The 18479-nt window shown below is 39.3% G+C and overlaps 1 protein-coding gene across 3 annotated transcripts in view; it reads left to right on the forward strand.

Moving 5' to 3' along the window:
- The window catches only part of FAM110B (family with sequence similarity 110 member B), a 209475-nt gene that overhangs the window by 50935 nt on the left and 140061 nt on the right, over nucleotides 1–18479 (forward strand). For all 3 annotated transcript variants that reach the window (XM_075549694.1, XM_075549693.1, XM_075549695.1), the window contains exon 2: nucleotides 11435–11526. The gene's annotated coding sequence lies outside the window, so the exon portion shown is untranslated. The remainder of the gene's footprint in view (nucleotides 1–11434; nucleotides 11527–18479) is intronic.

Raw genomic sequence — 18479 nt, forward strand, 5'->3', positions numbered from 1 at the left:
CAACCTTAATGGAAATTCAAGTCCAGAGGGGGAACGGTCCCTGTCTTGCCAAAAGTGATTTCACTTTTCTTGGTAGGTAGACCAGGAGGGGCAGCCTGCCATTGGGAACACTGGTTACTGTATAGACCTGCCCCCTGAATGGGAGCATATCCCCAATGTTATGATCCTAATCAGGCACTTTTGACCTTAATTCTGTGCAGCACATGGTGATTCAGGCCAAGTGTTATGGACAACTGGAATTTGAGACTGTTGTTTCAAGGTGTACAACATCCTTCATAGGCCACACCAGAAGGATCCAATTTAGAACCCCACTAGAGGAACTGGATTTTACCGAAAATACACCTGTAGCAGTTTAAAGGAACTAAAATACTTCCTGTACTTAAAGCTGAAGCACACTAGTGTGAGAAGAAGCAGTTGATTGCTATCCCAAGGTTCTGCACTTGGAAGTTATTGGACTTCAGTTAAAATCTCCTGACTAAAAAATGGCAGCTTAAGAATACGATATATTTGCTATTTTCATTTTCTTATGTCTTAGCCCAACCAGCATAATTATGGGAAGTTTTATCTCCAGCCTTCATTGTTTGGATAAATAGTGTTTAATCCCTTGAGGCTTTATTCTGTACAAATCAACAATTCCTGTATTTTAGTCTAAAAAGTTGTCCATGTACACTCTCCTCATCAGTATTTAAAATTTTAGACTGTTGGCTAAATTAATGGTGCAATTAATAGAGTTGAAAGAGTCCTGGTGGCATAGTGGTTACAAATTAGATTGCTGACTGAAAGGTCAACACTTCAAAACCACCAACTGCTCCTCAGGATAAAGACGAGGCCGTCTTCTCCATAGTTACGGTCTTGGAAACTCACCGGGGCAGTTCTACCCTGTCTTATAGAGTCGCTATTAATCAGAATCGATGACAGTGAGTTTGATTTTTATCAATAGAATTTTCATATTGTAAGGGAATGACTTATAATATTCCTTCCCAAACGATAACAGTGTCTCTAAAGTGGGCCAAGGGCATATATAAATTATAGATCTATTAATAGATGTTGAACTTTCCCTTAACCATAACCCTAATCTAAGAACCTTTCTTTATTTTTCTTACGTGGCTCCACTTGACACGCACCCTCATGAGATCACTGAAGTTCGGGCTTGCAAAGTGTGATGACGAAATCAAATGTACTTGACTATCAGGAAGAACGGCATCTGCAGTCTTAGAGGCTTCTCTGAAAACATAGTCATCTAAGTGAAGTTTTAGCTGCATCCGCACATCTTGTGTGAGATGAATATTATAAATAATAGGGTCCAAGACTAGAGGGGAGAACTACACTAGAGTTCAAAGTTGGAGCACCCAGTTCCAGATGGATGATAATGAAAGCTATATCGCGATTTGTAGGATTCCCTGTGTATGTCAGCTCTGGAAAATCCCTGCTGGTCATTGATTGGGAGAGGAAAACCTTTGCTATCGTACAGAATGCTTTGGAGTGCGTTAATGCAGTTGTAGTTAGGTTAAATTTCACACCCCATCATTTTATATTTGTTCTAGTTTTAATAATTTTTTACTTTCTTTTCATTTGAGGCTTGTTATCACAGATTTATTTTTTGGGGTGGGTGGGGTGGGTGGGATGTTTTTCTTATTTGAAATCTAGGATGGGTATATCTTTAGAGACAGTAACCAGATTAATGGTTTCTTAGAGTTATGGCCAGGGAAGTTGGTAGGGTTGGGAATGGTGAGGCAATAATAATAATGGGTTCAAGGATGAATAAAATATTCTAAAATTTATCGTGGTGATGAATGCACAACTCCTTAATACGTTTAAACCACTGACTTGTAAGGCATCTGAATTGTATATCAATAAAACAGTTTACATTTTTAAAAGTTACAGTCTTTTAAAATCACAAGTATATTCTACTCTACCCTGTTTACCACTCTGAGTTGAAATCGACTCAGTGGCACTGAGTTTGGTTTGGCTTATGATTGGGGACATCTCTTCATGTGCTTGTTGACTACCTTAATGCCCTCTTTCATGAAATACTTGCTCATATCCTTCCTCAATATTTTTAATTGGATTGTTTTGTGCTTTTGTTGTTGCCAACAATTCATTTATGACCAGTTAATGGGCATATTGACTCTTTAAAGTTTTGTGCTATTGTGAGTGAAATGGCTATAAACATTCTTTTCTTGGTGATGAGTAGATCTGTTCAGATTTCTTTTATGTGAATAACTAGGAACAAAATTTTTGGGTAATGAGTTATGCTTAACTTGGGAGCCCTGATGGTGTGCTTCAAACCACAAGGTCAGTAGTTTGAAAGCACCTGCCGCTACCCGGGGAAAAGATGAGGTTTTCTACTGTAAAGAGTTACAGTCTTGGAAACCCACAGGGAGTGTCTACCATCTTCTAAAGGGTGGTTGTGTGTTGGCATCAGCTTGATGGAAGTGAGTTTGGTTTGGTTTTTGGTTTGTGTTTAACTTTATCAGGACTTCTGAACAATATTTTTCGGTGGCTTATCATGTTTGAATTTTTCAACAGCATTGTATGAGTTGCTTGTCTTTCTAACACTTTGAATGATCAGTCATTTTAATTTTAGTCATGATTTTTCTACGAACTCTTTGAAACCCTCTTATATGGGCTTAAAACTCCCTTCACTCTTTTTTTAAATAGTCATGTGATACTGAGTTTAATAAGTTTATATGACCAACCGTTACAAGGTTAATAGTCCATGGATGACATTTTCCCAGAGAGGACAACCTCAGTGGATTTTGTTTCAGGGCCTCATCTGCTGGCCTGCTTTATTTCACCTGGCTTCCTTACATATGAAATACATTCTTTACATGGATTAAATCTGTCAACTAAGGAACTCTGGGAAGTCACCTGAGGAATTTATGTCATCAGCTCTCAGGTTTTTACATGTGCAAACCTTGATTTCCATAAGGGTTCACTGCAGGACTTCCCTGAATACCTTCAGAAGGTGGGAGACAGGGGCATGAGCCCATGCATTTTAGCACTCTTGCACCCAACACTGTGCATAAAAAACAGTAAAATCAAAATATGATTTGTTGTTAGCGTCTGTTGCATTGACTCTAATTCATGGCCATCTTATGTACAGCAAAACGAAATCTTACCTAGTCCCGTGCCATTCACAGGATATTAGTGCCGGTCTCTTACTGTGCCTGTTGTGACATTCCCTCTCACCAAGGGCTTTTCCTTTCCGTGTGCCCCTCCTCACCAAGCATAATCTCCTCCTCCATTGGCTGATCCCTCGGGTGACATGTCCAAAGCAAATGAGTCAAAACGGGCTCTGCTGTGATCCATTAGGCTGACCTTGTCTGGTTTTCCGAAGCAGATCACTGGATTCCCCAGATTGTTTTAATTTGGAAGCTCTGCTGAACCTTGCCCCCTCTGGTGACCCTCTAGTATTGGAAATGGTATAGCTTTTAGCATCCAGCAACATCCATGCCACCAGAGTGACAAATTGGTAAGTTTTGGCAACACATGACTCTGGATGATAATTAGATGCATATCTGGGTAGATTGAGTTTGAGAATGATTGCATAGTTTGAGAATAAGATTTCTGTCCAAGCTGGTGGATCTATTTATGAATCTCTCTTTAATCCTTAATTGCAAACTGCTTATGTAAGCTTTAATTGCAGAATAGTTATGACATTTTGCTTGATAGCTGTCTATAAAATCCACTTAAAATGTACTAAAGCAAATCTACAATTATTGTTGGACTGCGAATAATAAAAGAGAAATTAAATTTTTAGAGTGGATGAATCTAGGTTAGACTATGAGTATCCCAAATTTCATTTGAAATTTCTCATGTGCATTAATATTTTAATTATCTTATAATTAGAGAAAAGGTAAAGTATGCTCTTGATCACTTTAGGCAGTTTTGTAATTGTGTGGGATAGAATGATATTTTTGTATTAGACTGAAATAGATGAAGTTGTAAGCGCTTATGAGGTTATTTATATAGCACCGGATTAGCATCTGGGAAATACTGAAGACTGGCATGATGTTGGAAATGTCATTCAACCGCTTTTCACTTTTATGTAATGAGCTGACTGAAGGCGATGACAACCACAGGACCCCTAAGCTTCAATTCTGTGGACTTACTATGCATTCTTTTTATGAGCATGGTTTTGCTTTAACATGGCAGCTTTGAGGGTAAATCTAATCGGAAGTTTCCGGAAGTGGTCTTATTTTCCATTTCGGTTATAAGTATGTGACTTTTCTATTCCTGGATCATAGCAAGAGTTCAGTTCCTTGATAATTCTCTCTCATCAAAATGTAAGCTGAAAAAGACAGAAGCAGTGATTGTTAAAAAATAAATGGAATTTGTTTATAATATTGGGGCAAAATAAAAACAACTGGTAGCAAAATATTAAATTGTAAAACATTTTACTTAGTAATTATGAATCATAAACAATTTGAATTAGGCTTAAATAAACTTTGGATTAAATTTTCTCTTCACTGATCATATTAAAAGCCTATCTCACTTTCTTGGTAAATAAAAATCTCGAATTGCTGGTTGTAAATGAAAAATAACGTTAAGAAATTTAGAGGCCTTGTTTTTATCTATTGTTAGTTTTTACTTCAAGTTCCTCGTGAGAGTTCCTAAGGCAATGGCGTCCTAAGCAGTTCCTTAATCAGATCAGCCTCTTTTTACCAGTGACCGCAGAGAAAGTAGGGTGTTCTAAAGGTTTTAGGTATGAAAGTGGGCAGTGGCTTAGTTTTATTTACATACCCATTTACAGGCTTCCTTTGTATTTGTGAAAGCTATGTAAAATCTAGGCCAGATATGCAGCATCACTGATACATTTCTCATTACACAGAGCTTCAGAGAGGAGGTGTGACAATGGTATGGAAACCGGGTTGGACCTCCTGTAACTTCACCAAGAGAACCAAGAGTGACCGTCAGCATCAGTCCAAGGTTAATTTCTGTGAGGCCAGAGGCCCAGTAGCCACTGCCCTGCAGTGCATTACAAATTCTAACACCAACCTTCTAGGCCCCTGCCGTCTCTAAATCTCTGTTAGGCTCCATAATATCACAACTTTAGTTTTCATTTCCAACCAGCAATTTCAGATTTTATTTTATTTCCCCACTAAAAAGGTAGTATTTTAGTGGAATTCAAATGAATGAATGAATGAATGAATGAATGAATAAATAAATAAACAAATAAATAGGCTTTTAATATGATCTGTGACAAGAAAATTTAATCCAGCTTCTATTTAGGCCCAATTTGCTCCAGCAAGTTCTGCAAAGTTCTTTTAGTTCTGCAAAATAAATGCCAAATTCTATTCCAACAGTGGTAATTAGGTGATTTTTTATAAACCTGAAGATGTATGAAAGTATAGGGGTAGACTCCATCCTGTGAAGCGAGTCACAGCCTCATGATGCCTCCTTGGGGCAGTGGCCTTATAACCCTGGGAAACTGCAAACCAGCCTCTCTCTCTGCCTCTTTGCCTGCCTACTTTCTGGGACTCTGCTGGCAACACTGAGACTCTGGACAATATTAAGAAGAATGTGGTATTAGGATTGGAGGAAGGCTTGTTAACAGGCTTCATCGATCAGATGGCACACACAGCCTTGCTTGCTGAAAGTGAGGAGGACTTGAAGCACTTTTTGATAAAGATCAAGGATTGCAGCCTTCACTATTACTCAACATAAATGAAACCTAAATTGTCACAGCTGGACCAATAGACAGCAACAAAGTAAATGGAGAACAGATCAGTTATCAAGGATTTCATTTTACTCTAATGCCCAAACAATGCTCATGGAAGTAGCAATTAAGAAATCAAGTGATGGATTGCATTGACAGATCTGTTACACAAAACCTCATTAAATTGTCGAAGAGAAAAAATGTCACCTTGAGGACTAAGGTCTGTCTGCCCAACCCATGACATTTTCAACGGCTCCTGAGCCTGTGAAAGCTGGATAATGAATCTCAAATACTGGAGAAGAAATAACTCATTTCAGGGTGGTGCTGGTGACGAGCACTGAAAATACCGTGAACTGTCGGAATAGCAAACAACAATCCTGTCATTTCCTAGAAGTTCAGTGCCATAGCACTGCAGGAGCTTATGGTTGTTGGGAGACTGCCAAAGACCCTAATGCAGTGATTTTTAGCTATGTTCTATTGAGGTCCCAAGGACTTCCTGGAAGTATTTTGTTACCTGTTACTATTGTAACAATTCAAAATATACAGTCAATGTCCACTTTAAAAAATGTGATTTCTATCAGAACATTTTCCAGATTCTAGCGTCAGGTAAACATTTGAGATGATGATGAGCTGCTAAAGCAGCTACTTGTTGTTAGTTCGATGCCAGCGAGTAGATTTCGACCCAGAGTGACCCTGTGCCTAAGAGAACGAAACACTGCCGGTCCTGCACCATTCTCACCATTGTCCTTATGCCGGTGCCCATGGTTGCAGCCACTGTGTCCGTCCATCTCGTTGAGGGCCTTCCTCTTTTCGCAGCCCCTCTGCTTTATCAACCATGATGTCCTTCTCCTGGAACGGATCTCTCCTGATAGTGTGTCCACTAGGTTGTCTTACCATCCTTGCCTTTATGGAAATGATGGCTATTTCTCCCAAGACAGATTTATGTATTCTTTAGGTAGTCCTGACACTCTCAGTATTCTGTACCAGCACCACAATTCAAGTGCGGCAATGCTTCTTCGATCTTCTTTATTCAGTGTCCAACCTTCACATGCGTATGAGGCAATAGAAAGTATCATGGCTTCACTTGAGGGCAGTGTAACCACATGGCGTAACTCATGAACTGAGAGGACCCAATTAGAGATTTACTGACCCCCTCCCTAGAAGTATGTGTTACAGAAGACAACACTGAACCTATAGGTTTGGGAGAGGGGCCGGCCTGACACACCCACATGGGAGCAAACTAAGAAGGAAAAAGAGAGAAGGAGGGACTAGACCCCATTCTGGCACACCAAGCCCTGTGGTTGATGTCCCTGCATGGAGCTGCTAAGGCCCAGAGAGGACTGGGGCCAACAACAGCTTGAGACACAATGTCCCCTCACTGGAGCATACCCCTAGAGAGGACAATGCAGAGGACACGTTGTGGGGAGTGAGCCAGTGGGGTGAACCAAGAAGGGAACATTAGAAATCAGCAACGAGAACAAAGTCATGAAGCCCCAGATGACCCCCCCAAAGTGGAATTCAGGCTAGGAGGGGCAGTACCTGGAACTCCCTAGGACCAGTGGGGGAGATAATGCCAATGCCATGGGCAGGGGAACAACTAGGGAATTAAAATCAATGGCGAGAGGAGGGTGCGGGTGCATAGGTACCCTGGTGGTGTTGGAGCAACAGCAATCTAGCTGAGAGGAATTATTGTGAGGCAAATAAAGGGTGAGAGTGATATGGGATAAGAGAAAGGTAAAAGGAAACAGGTATGATCTAGGAAGCAAAACCAGTGATAGAGTTAGACACATAGTTGTGTACATATGTAAGTGTATTAATTAATAAAAAAGACGGTATTGGCCTATGTACATATATTTATGTGGCAATATGTTGAGGAAGTGAACAGACTTTGGGCCTCTACTCAAGCCCTCCCTCAACACAAGAGCACTTTGTTCTATTAACCTGGCTCACCCTCCTGTAATGCTCACCCTCCCAACATTGCTGAAGACAAAATGGGCAAATGTGGTGAAGAAAGCCAATGGTACCCTGCTATTAAAAGATGTAACACCTAGGGTCTTAAAGACTTGAAGTTAAACAAGCGGCCATCTAGCACAGAAGCAACAAAGCCCAGATGGAAGAAGCACACCAGCCTGTGCAATCATGATGTGTTGAAGGGAAGTTATCAGGCATCAGAAGACCCAAAACAAACAATCATATTTATGTAAATGATGAAGGTCAGAGTGGAGGCCCACATCCCATCTGTAGATGATTGGACATCTTCTCAAAGAAGGATCACAAGTAAGGGACGAGTCAGCCAGGCGTGCACTGACAAAACACACAATAGTCCTCTGGTTCCTTGAGGCGTCCTCACTCCCAGTATCATGACCCCAGCTCTACCTTACAAATCCGGCTAGTCCGGAGCATGTGTACCAGTACAGATAAGAGCTCTCGACATACAGAATTCAGGACAAGTAAACCCTTCAAGAACAGAAATTGGAGTAGCCATACCAAGAGGGTAGGGGGAAGGTGGTGGAAGAATGAGGATTAAGTAGGAGAACGAATCACAATGATCAATGCAATACCCTCCCCCCGCTCCAAAAGGGGAAGAACAACAGAAACGTAGGTGAAGGGAGACAGCAGATGGTGTAAGATATAAAAATAATAATTTATAATTTATTAAGTGGTCACGAGTGTGGGAGGGTGAGGGAAGGAAGGGGAAAAAATGAGCTAATACCAAGGGCTCAAATAGAAAGATAATGTCTAGAAAATGATGATGACAACATATGTACAAGTGTGCAATTGATGTATGGTTTGTTATAAGAGCTGTCAGTCCCCAACAAAATAATTTTTTTAATTCTAATGAGTATTTATTTTAAAATTAACTTTAGACTGATTTCAATTATTTTAAATCATTTTATTGGGGGCTCATACAATTCTTATCACAATCCATACATACATCCATTGTGTCAAGCACATTTGTACATTTGTTGCCACCATCATTCTCAAAACATTTGCCTTCTACTTGAGCCCTTAATATCTGCTGCTCATTTTCCCCCTCCCTCCCCACTCCTCCCTACCTCATGAACCCTTCATCATTCATAAATTATTATTATTTTGTCATACATTACACTGTCTGACATCTCCCCTGCCCTCTTCTCTGCTGTCCCTCCCCCAGGGAGGAGGCTATATATAGATTCTTGTAATCATTTCACATTCTACCCCACATTCTCTCCACCCTCCAGGCATTGCCACTCTCACCACTGGTCCTGGAGGAGTCATCTCTCCAGGATTCCCTGTGTTTCCAGTTGCTGTCTGTGCTTATGTACATCCTCTGGTCTAGCCAGATTTGTAAGGTAGAATTCGAATCATGATATTGGGGTGGAGGAAGTATTTAAGAACTAGAGGAAAGTTATATGTTTCATCGTTGCTACCCTGCACCCTATCTGGTTCATCTCCTCCCCACAACCCTTCAGTAAGGGGTGTCCGGTTGACTACCATTGGGCTTTGAGTCTCCACTCTGCACTCACCCACATTTTCAATTATATGATTTTTTTGTTCCTTGATACTTGATACCTGATCCCTTCGACAGCTCGTGGTCACACAGGCTGGTGTATTTCTTCCATGTGGGCTTTGTTGCTTCTGAGCTATATGGCCACTTGTTTATCTTCGAGCCTTTAAGACCCCAGACACTCTATCTTTTGATAGCTGGGCACCATCAGGTTTCTTCACCACATTTGCTTATGTACACGTTTGTCTTCGTTGATCGTGTTAGGGAGGTGGGCACCCATTGATATGATTTTTATTTCTTTGATGTGTGATAACTGGTCCCTTCTGCACCTTGTGGTCACATAGGCTGGTTTGTTTTGTTATAAGAGCTGTTAGAGTCCCCAACAAAATATTTTTTTTTATAAAAAGAAAGAAAATGCCATGGCTTGGGTCAGGTGCACATTGTTTTTCGCAGTAACTTCTCTACTTTTTGACATTCTAAAGAAGTTTCATGCAGCAAATTTATCCACTGCAACTTGTCATTGAAACTCTTGATTGTTGCCTCCATGAGCATTAATTGCATATCAAAGTAAGTGAAATCCTTGGCAGCTTCAATTATTTCTCATCATGTCCAGTTGTGAGGATTTTGGTCTTCTTTACATTTAGTTGTAATTCATACTGAAGGCTACAATTCTTGATCTTCATCAGCAAATGCTTCAAATCTTCTTTGTTTTCAGCAAAGAAGCTTGTGTCATCTACATATTGTAGATTGTTAATATGCATTCCCTTAATCCTGATGCCCAGTTCTTCTTCACATAAGCAAGCTTCTTGATTATTTCAACATACAGTTTGAATAAGTATGCTGAGAGGATACAGCCCTTTCCTGCTTTTAAACCTTTATTCTGTTTACACAACTACCTCACCATGATCTCTGTACGGGCTCTGCATGAGCACAATGGAGTGTTTTGGAATTCCCATTCTTCTCAAGGGTATCCATAGTTTGTTATGAGCCCACAATGGAACGCCTTTGCATAGTCAATAAAACACAAGTAAATATCTTTTTCATGTTACCTGCTTTGTCTTATTTCTGAATCTGGCCTAAGCCTCTTGTATCTTCTTTTCGGTATACTGCTGCAACCATTGTTGATGTTCTTCAGCAAAATTTACTTAATGTGCTATTAAGGATATCGTTCTATAATTTAAGAATTCTATTGGGTCACTTTTTCTTTGGAATGGATACAAACATGGATCTCTTCCAGTCAGTTGACCAAGCATTTGCTTAGTAGAAGAAACTTATGTTTTCTTTCCTGCCTTTTTTTTTATGGAGTTGTAGAATTTCCAGTTAAGAATCATTTTCACAATTTATCCAGGTTGTGCAAAAATTATCTGTGTTTCAGAAACACGGGGCAAGTGCCTTTCCTTAAAGAGCATGTGCATCCCGTCTTCCCCTTGGAAGATAGAGTCACACTGTTTCTGAGTCAGAGCAAAGTCATATCCATGCTATCTTATTCCCTTCCTAAACATAATGTGTTCTCAGCCACTGTGGCTATCTTACCCAAGGACTTGTCCCGTGCTATTGCTGACTCAGGAGAAAGAAGCGACAGGACAATTAGGAATGTATTCTTGTTCTAGTTCAGGCTGCAAACAGCATTTGGAGAACAAGGCCAATGAGAATGCCTATTTTGTAATATTTCTTTCACTTACAAACATTAACAAGGTTTCTGAGGTACAATATATCTATTTCCTTACAATATACCCATTATCCACTTGTGTGTGAGAGGACTACATCATGTCCTACATGGTTCTGTGAGATAGAAAAATGATGTGTCCTTTTTCAGGGTTTTGAGCTTAGAGGGCTGCAAAGCCACATTGGAACTATAATATGCAGCACTGTTTGGTTTGTTTTCTGTTTAAGAAAAACTGAAATAAAAACACAGCAAAACAAAAACCAAGTCTACTCAGCTGTTGTCTTATGTTTTCTTTTTTGATTAATCTTAATGTTCACTCAAACCAAAATTTAAACTTACTGACAGCACGTCAGTTCCAACTTGTTGACTTTCTAATTCTGTAAAGAGTTAGAGTCTCAGAAACCCAAGTGGAGGTGCTGCCCTGTCCTACAGGTCATTATGAGTAAAGCTTGCTCGAGCAGCTAAACTAGGAAAGGGAATTATATCCTAGGCTTCCAAGATGTATTCGGAAAGATATTGTCTGCCATTCAGCGACAATCCGTTTCAGTTGAATGATACCATTCAAAAGGAATTACTGTCATTCTTCAGAACTTTTTAATCCATTTTCTTTTCCTTGTAGAAATTCTTCCATGGACTTCCAGGACCAACCCTACTCTTACTGAGTCTGGAATTGGAAGCTAGTAAGACCAAGGCATAAGAAGAAATTACAAGGTAATTGCAAAAGGAATTTAATAAAAACATTAAATTGGGGTGGACTTCTGATCCAGAAAGTAAGCATAGCCCTTTATTTGTTGAGCAGATATATTTTTGTTACCGTTTCTATTTACCTTTCTTCCTTTTTCTGCTTTGTTCTCGCTCCTCTCCTTTCTGGCTCTGCACATCCTCTTCCCCTTCTTCCCATATATTCACTCAGCAAACACTTTTGTTTTCCCAGCTCTGAGCTGTCCTTGAAGTTCTGAGTCCTTAGGCTTTAGTCCTGTCTCTATGGGCCAAGAGAAAGGAAAGCTCCTGATGCCACAGCCTCTTCCCCTGTGCCTACTGCAGTGGGCGTGGGAGATGGGAGCACCACTGCTGCTGAGCTGGAGAGGCCTTAGGCAGGCTCTTCCCTGGTCCCCTTCAAGGTCCTGGGTGTTTGGGGTACGTGGATATTCTATCTGTGAGTATATGCCTGTTGGAACGTGAATCTACATACACGAGGAGCAGATGTTGTTAGATGTCATTGAGTAGGTTCCAACCCATAGCGACCTTCTGCACAAGAGTACAAAACACTGCCTATTTAGTTTGCATAATGAATATTGTGACTTGGGGTTTAAAAATAGCAGCAACATGTAGGAGGTTAATGTGCTTGATGACCAATTTGAGAATTTCAAATATGAATTTTTCATGTAAAAGTAGGACTTAATTTAAACTTTAGGTTCTTTATTTTAGCTTTCTTTCAAATTCTCAGAACAGTTATTACCATAAAACCTTAATAAATTCACATCATTTGGGTTAAGTATGTGCCCATGTAATCCAGTGTTGATTCTGCATACTTGTTCAAAAAGACAAAAAAATTAAATAAAACAAAACATCTCACTGCCATGGAGTTTTAGGGTGTTTGAGCTATAGGGCAGGATTGTGCAGTCTGACTTGATTAGCAAATGGAGTTTTGCGGTGACTTTTACTCTAGCTTAGTTTCTTTCAGAAGCACCTGCAAACTCTTTTTAGGAAAAATATCTGTTCATAATTTGAGCCTGAAAATAGAAGCAGTGATTTTCCCATAGTGCAGATTTTGTGAGCGTACTTTGCATATTTTTTATTTCCAAAGGAATGTTAACCTTCATGTTACGGTTGGACTACTTGCTACTCCCCACAAGGGAGCTTCTTATCTATTGAGGAACAGGGTGTCGTCAGACCACTCCCGCCCCATGCCCCCAGCTCTTAGTTCTCCTGTCCCTTCTTGACTCCCCTCCTCAAAGCGCTTTTAGGTTCTGCCTTGTCTCGGTGGTCGTTCTCTGCCCTTAGTTGTGACTATTTTTCATATTTTCTCTAGAATCTCAGTTCTGGTTTTAATTCTCCATTTTCCTCACATCTCAGGACCCTGTAACTGATTCTCCTTTTTTTCTCATCTCCTCTTCTCAAACCCTTTGCTGTGTTTGCGTCCTCACTCGTGTGTGATTTCACCAGCGATCACAACAAGCCGTGGATTGTTCTCATTGACTCATGGTAGAAATATTAAGGGACTTGGCTCCTAACTGGACTGAGGACGTTCAAGTCCACCCAGAGGAGCTATTGAAGAAAGACTAGCTGGTCTCCTGAAAAAAAACAGCCTTGAAAATCCCATGTTCTTCTCAGACTCGGTTGGAGTTGACACCCTTCAAAGATAGTGGCTTGATTTGGGTTTCTTGTTTTAAGATCTCATAAATTATCAGTGGTGCTTTGCTGTTGTTTTAGATTTTTACTTTTCCGTGTGTTGATTAGCCGTATCTCTACTGAAGATGCGTAAACTCGTTGTGAGCAGGGGCTGTCTCTTGTCCTTTGGACTGCAGTCAGTGCCTTATTTCTGTGCACCGTTTTGCTTCCTTGACTTTGTCTTGCACACAATAGATGTTGTACACTTGACTACATTTAAGAAGTTTCAGGAATATTTTCAGAAGAGACATTTGAAAATAGCTTGTGGGGGAGTCACGGCTCATCCTTTAAAAAAAGTATGTTGAATAAGACATGTGTTATCATGGGAGCATTTCTCCCTCAAAAATATATTGTAGAATAGTGAGCATTGAGATTTTCATTTATTTTCCTCAGATCTAATATGATGAATTGTTTGTGTGTTTTCTTAAGTTATAATGTTGAGCATTTTCTCTTTTAGTCGGTGTCTTTCAACAGTACGAGTATTTGCCTTTTACCTTACTAGGACTAAAACATAAGATTGAGTGTGTTTGCTTCAGATCACAGACTGCCGTCTTCTACCTACTTTTTGCCTTATTTCTAGTGTATTACTTGGTTTTAATGTAGCTTTCTGTTGGAGAAATTTTAGTTGTTATTGATTAAAATAGTGTTGGGTGGGCAAAATTTTGTGGTACTCGTAGACTGTTCTTATAGATATAACTGGTTAGAAATGGTCATTCATTTTTCATAATTTAGTAGGCTACGATGGAGAGAAATATTATTAAAGGATTTACTTTTCTTTAAGGAAAAATGTAGTTGGTGACTGTCCTAAGGCGCACAACAATGAACAGAACTGCTGTTAGCACTCATGTTTCTAGCTTCCCCTAGTCTGGGACTGGCGGATGGCTGAACAAGCGACAGATGAAGATATGCAAAAGGACTTCAAAAAGCCTTGTGCAAATATGTTATTGTCTTTTAATTCCATTTTCCATGGCTCATTTGAAATTCTGTTGTAAACACTTTGTTAATTGACAGTTTACAACTGTCGTATCCAACATTATTTAGTTACTAGGCCAATTTAAATTATTTTCATTCATAACAAACTCATTTTCTCAGTAAGCTATTGGTATTTAGAGTGCATATTTGTTTTCCTTATTTTATTTCTCGTCGAAAGCATAGAACAGAATAGAAATGTAATAATAATAATAATAAAACCTAGTTACCATTGAGTCCATTCTGACACATGACCACAGTAGAATATGCACCTTGGTATTTTCAGTGACTGCTTTTTCAGAAGTAGAGGTGCCTCTGAATGGATTTGAACCTCGGAATTTTTAATTCCTTGCATCACACAAGACCTCTAGAATCATAACAAGTATCTATGAACTGGATTAACAGTGAGATTGCTTGCAAGTAAAATTAGATGCAAAATATTTACATTTTGGTAGCTAATAATTACCCTGTAGTAGAGCAGTGGGAAACTATTCTACCATCGTTGTGTTCACTTTTCTTTTAATAACTCATGGGTAGCTTGCTTATTTTTATTTATTATTATTATTATTGATAGCTTGTTTTATTTTTAAATAAGTTTTTGAGCCATGGTTAGCATGCCATCCAACTCAATTGTTCATTCATATCAAGAAGGGCTGTGCGGTCCTCACCACAATCAACTTGGGAATGACTGTTTCCTTTTTGTACTCGCTGGTGTTGCCTCCCTGATTCCTCCACAGCCCCTTTCTGTCCACCACTTGTCTGTCAGTTTGTCGTACTGTGATGGCTTGTGTGTTGCTGTGATGCTGGAAGGTGTGGCACCAGTATTTAAAATCCAAGCAGGGTCACCCAAAGTTAACAGGTTTCAGCAGAGCTTCCAGACAAGATTAGACTATAAAGAAGGAATAAGCTGTCCAGTTCTGAAGAATTAGCCCCAGGTAATTTAATGGACAGAATTGAAACATGGTCAAATCCTAAAAACCCATGAAAAGAATAACTTTGTAGGAGACAGTGCCAGAAGATGAGCCCTTAGGCCAGAAGTCACTTAAAACATGGTTGGGGAAGAGCTGCATTCTTAACGTAGAGTTCATTTTAATACCATCAATGGTGTAATGCCCGCGGGAGACTATTTGCTGATGCAGAGTGACTTAAAATGAGAAGAAACAGCTGCAATAGAATAATTGGAACTTGGAGTGTATGAAGTATCCATCTGGGAAAATAGGAAGTTTTAAAAATATGAATTGGAATGCATAGAAATTGACATTGTAGGCATTGGTTTGTTGAAATGAACCAGCATTGGCCATTTTGAACCAGAAAATCATGTAGTTTACTATTAAAAAAAAAAAAAGACAAGGTTTCAGTTGATGCTGACTCATAGCTACCCTACAGGACAGAGTAGAGCTACCCTGTGAGTTTCCAAGACTGCAGGAGTAGAAAGTCTTCTCTTTCTCTCATGGAGCGGCTGGTAGTTTCAAACTGCTGACTTTGCTTATTGCAGTAGAATGCATAACCACTATGCTACCAGTGCTGGGGATGAAACAATCAAGAGGAATGACAGTGCAGTCATTGTCAAAAAAGGCTATTTTTTGATATCCTATACTATATGGAAGTACAATGTTGTCTATGATAGAATTATATCTATCCGAATTCAAGGAAACCCAGTCAATACAACTGTTACTCAGATTTATGCACCAACTGCCCAAGCTACTGATGAAGAAGTTGAAGAATTCTACTAAGGCCTTCAGTCTTAAATTGATGAAACATGAATGAAAGATGCGCTGATAATATTGGTGTTTGGAATGTGAAGGTTGGAAACAAAGAGGAAGGGACAAACAAAATTGGAAAATATGACTTTGGTGATTTAAATGAAGTCATGATAGAATTTTACAAACCCAATAATGTTTTCATCAACTAATATCATTTTTTTCCACAACACCAAAGCCAACTATGCAGATGTACTTCTCCAGATGGAATACACAGAAATCAAATTCACTACATCTGTGGGAGGACACAATGGAGAAGCACTATTAGATAAAATCAGAGCAGGAGCTGACTGGGAACAGACCATCAACTGCCCACATGCAAGTTCACATTGAAGATAAAGAAAGTGAGAACCAGTTCATGAAAGCCAGAATATAACCCTGAATCTATCCCAGCTGAACTTTGAGGACATCTCAAGAACCTATTGGCTGTGTTGAATATTAAAGATAGAAGACAAAATATGTGTGGCGTGGGTGGGTGGGGGCATCAAGAATATTATTAATGAAGAAAGCAAAACATCATTAAAAAGAATCGGAAGTGCAAAAACAAGCAACCAAATTGATGTGAAGGAGTGTGGATACAGTGGAGACCCAAGACCCACCTGTAAGATAACTGGATAGTCCCTCTCAGAAGGGCAACATGGAAGGGATAATAAGTCCAGGGTGCAGTATAGCACTGATGAAACACATAACTATCCTCTAGTTCTTTAAATTTCATCCCCTTACTGTATGATTTTTGTTTTACCTTGTTAATCATGTAAGACTTGCATTTGTTCATTTGTTTAATTAAGGTAGTTTGATACATAAAGGCCAAGACAGATAACCCTTCAGTAACAGTAACAAGAGTAATGATTCCCTGAGGGTACGGGTAGGTGGGGGAGAAGGAGGGGATAGCATTGATGACTATATAACCTTACTCCAGAGGAGCGAACAACAGAATTGTATGTGAGTGGATGTATTGGATATATTGAACTGATTATGGTAGCAATTGTATAACACTACTTAATGTGATTGAACTATGGAATGTTATGATCTCTGTAAGAGCTCCCAATAAAATGATAAAAATAAAATAAAATGGAAACTTTAAGAAACAAAAACAACCAAAAAGAGAAACGATCAATGTGTATATCAGAAGAAACTCTGAAATTCTTTCTTTAATATAAGTAAGTCACATGTAAGAAATAGTGACGTTAAAGACCTGAAAAGAAAATTTCAAAGGGCAGCTTGCGAAGAGAAAGTAAAATACTATGACGAAATATGCAATGACCTTGAATTAGAAAACCAAAAAGGAAGAACATACCCGTCCTATTTTAAACGGAAAGAACTTAAGAAAAAAGTGCATGTTTAGAGTTTCAATATTGAAAGGTTCTATGGGCAAACTATCAAATTGTGTGCGAAAAATCAAAAGAAGATGGAAAGGATATTCAGTCACTGAACCAAAAAGTCCACACTCCACCGTTTCAGGAAGAAGGTTATGAGCAAGAACCCATTGTGCTGAAGGAAGAAGTCCAAGCTGTATTCCAAGCATTAGCCAAAACCAGGGCATTAGGATTTGATGAAATACTGATTGTAATGTGTTAATACTCTGATGATGCACTGAAAGCACTTACCCATCTATGTTTGGAAACTAGGAAGACAGTTACTTGGCCAACGCATTAGAAGAGATCCTTATTTGTGCCCATTCAAAAGAAAGGTGACCCAATAGAATGTTCAAGTTATAGTACAAAATCATTAATAGTATGTGTAAGTGAAATTTTGCTGAAGATTATCCAACAACAGCTGAAGCAGTACATTGACATGGAGCTCCCGGAAGTTCAGGCCAAATTTGGAAGATGACATGGAATAAGGGGTATCAGGGATGATGTCAGATGGATTTTGGCTGAAAGCAGAGAGTATCAGAAAGATATTTGTGTTTTATTGATTATTCTAAGGCACTCGACTGTGTGAATCATAACAAACTATGAGAAGCCCTGAGAAAAATGGAAATTCTAGAACACTTCATTGTGCTCATGTGGATCTAGAGACATGGATCTAGAGACAGTTCTGTACATGGATCTAGAGACAGTTCTGTAAAAAGAACAAGGGGATGCTGCATGATTTAACATCAAGAAAGGTGTGTGTCTGGGTTGTATCATCTCACTACAATTATTCAATCGGTATTCTAAGCAAGTTATCAGAGAAGCTGGATAATATGAGAAGAATGTGGCATCATGATTGGAGGAACAACCTGCATGTACTGAAAGTGAGGAGGACTTGAAATACTTGCTGATGGAGATCAAGGATTGCAACTTTCAGTGTGGATTACGACTCACTGTACAGAAAACCCAAATCTTCACAACTGGTGGACCAGTAGGCAACATCATGGTAATGTTTTATCTTTGCCTGCATCTATAATCAATGCTCATGAAAGCAGCTATAAAGAAATTAAAGGACACATTGTATTGGGTAAATCTTCTGCCCCAGACCTCTTTAGACAGGCAACTCAGGTGAGCCTGACTCAAGCCATGGTGTTTTCAGTGACCTCTTATGCATGTGAAAATTGGACAT

This window comes from Tenrec ecaudatus, chromosome 5 (genome assembly GCF_050624435.1).
Source record: "Tenrec ecaudatus isolate mTenEca1 chromosome 5, mTenEca1.hap1, whole genome shotgun sequence".
In the NCBI taxonomy this organism is placed as follows: Eukaryota; Metazoa; Chordata; class Mammalia; order Afrosoricida; family Tenrecidae; genus Tenrec; species Tenrec ecaudatus.